A 6,000-nucleotide genomic window follows, 5' to 3' on the forward strand; every position below is an offset into this window, starting at 1 on the left:
GTGTTAAATGCGAATATATCAGTTAACAACTTCGTTGTCACTCATTTTTATTTTTATTTATGCAGGGTAATTTGTAATATAACATAGTACAGTATACAGTATGTGTAGAGTACTCTACAGTATACGTATTCTGGAATGGAATGGAATGCAAAGTTGGCGGGAGTTTATTTCTCCCTACTTATCGCAGAACCTGGACAGAGTCCCTTGCTGCTGGATGATTCTAATCGGGCTTGTTTTTTTCTAAAAAGGGTTATTTTAAATGACGGGTCTAATTTTTTAAGTTTTGTTTATTATTCAGTGATTTTAAGACGGATTTAGTTGCATTCCAATCCGTTGTTGAACCAGCGTTATCGAACCCATTTTATGGGCCGACCGCGGAAGGCTAGGCTTATAAAGCCTGTCCTCCCGACGTAATTCCCCTTCAGACCGTCCACTGAAGTCCTTTCGGTGCTAACGCTTAATAGGCTAGCAGGAATACGCCACAACGGGGCACCAACTTTATGGAGAGAGCAATGCGTCCCCTTTTCCGGAGGAGTCGCAATTGCTGATTTGTGTTACGTATTCTATTTTATATCGTGGGGAAATTTAGTACTGTACTGTATGTATAGTATTATAAATAGGTATGTGTATTTTTTGCATAAATTACAGTATTCTACACATTCTCAAAAAAAAAAAAAAAAAAAACATATCCGTTATCTCGTGAGATTTTTTCCGTTTCCCCGTTAGTCAGATTTCCGTTATTTTAGGGAAAATTAACATCATATCTTTGGTAAAATTCATGGGATCAGGGAAATTTTCCGTTGTAGACAGGATTCCGTTAAATCCAGGTTCCTTTAACCCAGTTTTTACTGTAATTCATTTAAATACTTAAAATGTATAATCTTTCATTTGTAACTCGCTAGTTCGACTTTTTTCTACAAAATTGTTGATCATTTTATGAAAAAAAAGATTACGATAACTTTTGTTATTAATTTTGTAAAAGTGTTTTTTAAGAAAGAAATAATTATTTCGCTAGAATAACTATCTGATACAGGCTTAATTACTGTACATTCCACACAGGCTGGTGTTTGTAATACATCGTTTCCTGAAGAAAGAGCCCATTAATTTGTCGCATTCTTATGATTGTGATAAATGTAAACAGTTTGCGGTATAGGTGGCACTGATAAGAATTACTTTCTTTTATAGTAATAATGCTTTGTATATACAGCCTTCCCTGCGGTGAAAGAAGTGAAGGTGTAATTTGTACGACTGAACATCATTTCTCATATTTTCAAAAGGCCACCGGATTGGTCTAGTGGTTAACGCGTCTTCCCAAAAATCAGCTGATTTGGAAGTCGAGAGTTCCAGCGATCAAGTCCTAGTAAAGCCAGTTATTTTTACACGGATTTGAATACTAGATCGTGGATACCTGTGTTCTTTGGTGGTTGGGTTTCAATTAACCACACATCTCAGGAATGGTCGACCTGAGACTGTACAAGACTACACTCATACATATCATCCTCATCCATCCTCTGAAGAATTATCTGAACGGTAGTTACCGGAGGCTAAACAGGAAAAAGAAAGTACATTGTTACGCGACATATGTATATTAGCTAAGTAAAGAATCTAACGGGAAACGGCTTCTTCCTAATTCTCCTTAGCAAATTCGCAAGCCGTAACTCTATAACAAACTGTTTTCGAAGATATGTTTGTAGAACTTTTATATATATATATATATATATATATATATAGTTGCATAAATTTAAATATAAAATAAAATTACAAATATAAAACTTATAGTTTACATTTTATTAAATTATCTTGTAAAAACATCTTTTATGATAAGATATTTTCTTAACTACAGTTTATAAATTCGATGCGACGATGAACTTGGCGTTAAAAAACCTAGGTGGGATTGCTTGCTCTCCTCTCACAGTCGAGAAATATAATTATTATTTTATGAAATAATTTCAAAGAGTCTGTATACTGTACATAAAAAAACATGTCGGAGATTAAAATTAAGTTTGATTTGGCTATATTTATTCCTTATAATATTTAACGGAACTATGATTAAGCATAAATATGCTGGAGGTTGGAAATTGAAAGCGCCCTTGAGAAGTTAGGTCCGATAACGAAATTATTACTACAGTGCATCTTCGGTAAGGAATTAAATTATCTTTCTACTCCTCAAAATTTTCGTGCGCCCACAACCACCCAAGAGAGAGAGAATTCTCGCGCTGTCTGAGGTAGACTGATATTTAAGAGAGGGGTTGATGATAGTGATTGATTGCGATGTTACATTTACTTTCCAAGAGCGACTTTTATTTTTATAATTGTATTCTCTAAATAAGTATACGTTTTCATACTAAATTCTTACAGTATTTTTTATTTCATTTTATTCGCTTGTGAAATATTAAATTTCGTATTTTAAAATATTTAGACGTTACCAGAGTGATAAATTATAGTGTTAATACTTGTATTTACGAGAGTAAACAGTTATTATATAAAACATTGTGAGAAGTACTGAGTTTGAATTATGATAGGAATTGGTTTTTTTATATGCTTTATTAAAATTAAAAAAATAAAATAAAAGTAAATGACGAACTGGATGTCGGTCTATTGTCGATGCAAATAAAGAAAAAAAAAAAAAAATATATATATATATATTAGGTATATTTTATATTTTCTGCCTTACAAAACATAAAAGAATTGCATAAATGTAGGAATCTAGGTTGTTTACAGAGTCTAACGCGCAACACTATTTATCTGGCCGTCTGTTACTTTGATTTATTAGAACCCTAAATATAAACTAGTTAATTACATGTCTTAACTGATAATTTTTTTTTTTTTTTATCCTTTAATGCTTTATTTAATTTTATAAATTAGTCTATAACATTCTATCATATTAAAAACCGGCTTCGATATAGTTGTTAGCTTCTAAATCTGCTGGTCTCGGGTTTGATTCTGGGCAAGAATTCCGCTTTTTTTTTAAATATCTCACTAATTTCATCTACCTCATATTCCTCGCTCGTTAAAATACACGTGTAGGATATTACGAGTTCGTTTTATAAATAAAACTGGAAATTTGATCTGTCATTATTTAATATTAAAATTTTTGTTTATATATTACTTTAAAAACGGATATACTTAATCGTAATATTTTTAATAAAATGTAATTAATATGAAATAATCGACTAATCGTAATTTAATTTAATTATATCCGATGTCTATACGTATAAGATATGTTTACGTATATGTCTATATTCGTATAACAAATCGGGCTACAGTAACATTGTTACTCGTATGGCAATGTTGACCGTTACGTTTAGGGTTGTATTTGAATTGTACCATCGCATGATAAGTACTTTCCGACGGTAGCCAATCAGTAGCGAAGGAAGGAAAACAGCTGGCCGTTCGGTTCATCATCCCCCTCCTCCTACGTATGCCTACGCCATCCTCAAAGTAGTCGCCGACTGACAAATCTTTTCTCTTGAAGCGCATTTACCAGCTACCAAAAAAAATTAAACAAAAGAATAATTACCTCTAAAATTCCTCTGGATAATAGTCATCTATCAGCTTATGACCGATACAATCTATAAATTATCATATTTATCATTGGTTATTGAACTATTTTTTTTATTTATTAAAATATTTATTATTATAAAAAAATATTTTATTACATTTATTTTACATTAAACATTTCGTTTTAATCATAATCTGAATTTTTTTAAATATAGCGCAAATGATGTATTTACAGTAAATTAAATAAAACTGTACCTTCAAAACTAGATTAAACTAATATACCGACGGTTCACAGGGGGGTGATGAAGCTTTCTATTATTTAATAAAATGTGATGTTCCATCTTAAAGTTAGGATTTGCACGGCGGGTCGGTAACTTTATGTAAGAATTCAGTTTCCACGAGGAGGTTTACAAAGGTTTATTCTGTTTTGTGCTGTTTTTTGTTTGTCGATTAATGCACGTCCAAGTTGCTTGATACAGTGAAATGTAGAACAGAGGCTACAATTTAATTTATAATCTCAAAAAAACAGAAAATTCGAAATAATAGACACTAGAAAACAATTTATGTTAGTTTACAATTACAAGTAACTTGTAATGAAAAAACAAATAAATTTTGTGAAGACGTTATAACATTATAAATACCGGATTAGTTTATTGTTTACAGATTCTAGTTTATATTAATTAGACGGTACTTAAACATTTTAACATCGATCCACTGTAAGCAATAATAATGTATTTGAATAAAAATAAATTTTATATATATATATTTAATGATCTTACACATTCAGATTTGAATGAAATTAATCAATCTTCTTTATATTAGTATATAAAGGTATTGATGTTCCATATTTAGATAATGTATTAAATGTAGACTTATATCACATAATTGCATTATGATTGAAAAAATAAAATAAGATCAAGTTAAAATAACAAAGTTTTATTTTTTCCGTAATGATCAAATGGTATTACCGTTAACATTCATTACACGTAAAAGATAACATGCAACATATGTAATACAATTTTCGCTCCGCAATTTCTGTAGCTTGTGTAGCCGACCGGATTAAGGCGACAATCAGCCGCATCCCGTAAAAGTGATTCGAAATCCAGCCAGTCGTTTTTTTTTCATTCTTTTAATGTATGCGAAATGCAGATAAGTAATACTTTCTTATAAACATACTTACTGGTAATAATTTTAGTTATTTCGTCTTTATCACCTTTAACCTCATAATAAGCCGATGATAGAATTCCAGCATCGGCTTTATTATTGTAAAATTCAATTAATTCTTTTGATTCTTTCCTTTATTACGGTACCATGCTTGTGGTACCGTAATGGTGGGAAATTGTTTCCCACCATTTTGACATAATTTTGTAGTATTAAAAAACCCGAATTTGTATTGAAAATTAGCTTAAAATCGGTGAAAATTATCTTTTTTTTTGTTCGTGACATACATCGATTAATATGCTACTGCGCATGCGTAGACAAACTGTAATTTACATTAAGTAGAGTTTAAATATCAACGCTATTGTAATTTCTATCTAAACTAATTAATTAGTTATGAAACAATTAATTATGAATTATTGATTGACAGCTGCTATGGGAATCCCCTGACGTCATAGACGTCTATAGTATGTTATAATAAAATACATTTATAACTATGAATTGTGATGTAGAAGCTGTTTGATTGATAAATTTACCGTATTTTGCGGCTTTGTATGAAATTATTTTAGTCTCGCAAATATGAAGGAACATATACAATAAAAGAATCATTAATTTGAAAAATGTTTGTACCCGTTTTTGCTGAAAGTAATGATGACAGATTGATATAGAACGTCATCATAGTTTTTCTTAAATTTACAAGATGAAGGATTAGATTTATTGAAAAATTCATAGTGAAAAGTGGGTTTGAGGTGAATTGACATATGCGAATTTCGCTCGCGCTAGTATCTTGGGAACGGTGACTGCTAGACTCTTGGGACTAGGACCTATCGTTCCGGTTGATCATAAGTTCATTTTCGGCGGAGCTTTTGAAAATCGCAGAATTTGTCTAGGAAGCACCGTTTTCGAGATACGCCCTTTTTTTTATTTAATGAAAGATATGTCTGATTAATCTCGTTTCGTACGTATAATATAAATTAAATCATATCAGCTGTCAATCATTAGCTATCACAATTATTACAAATTTTAAATCCATAAACCCGCTTTCGCTGAAAGTAATGATGACTGTTTGATGCAGAACATCATTATAAATTTACAGCGTTAATTGAATAATTATAAAAACCAACAATGATTTTTAAGTTTGAACCGTAAATAATGATAATTGTATACATTAAATATGATCAATGATACAACACCCATATCGTTGAAAGTAACGATGACCTACATCTTCATCATAAATTTAAAATTAATCATGCTGTTTGAAGTTAAAACATATGTTTTACTATGAATTTTTCAGTAAATCAGCTTTCAACGTGTAAATTTAACGTGAACACATTCATCTTT

This window comes from Lycorma delicatula, chromosome 11, assembly GCF_047948215.1.
Source record: "Lycorma delicatula isolate Av1 chromosome 11, ASM4794821v1, whole genome shotgun sequence".
Lineage (NCBI taxonomy): Eukaryota > Metazoa > Arthropoda > Insecta > Hemiptera > Fulgoridae > Lycorma > Lycorma delicatula.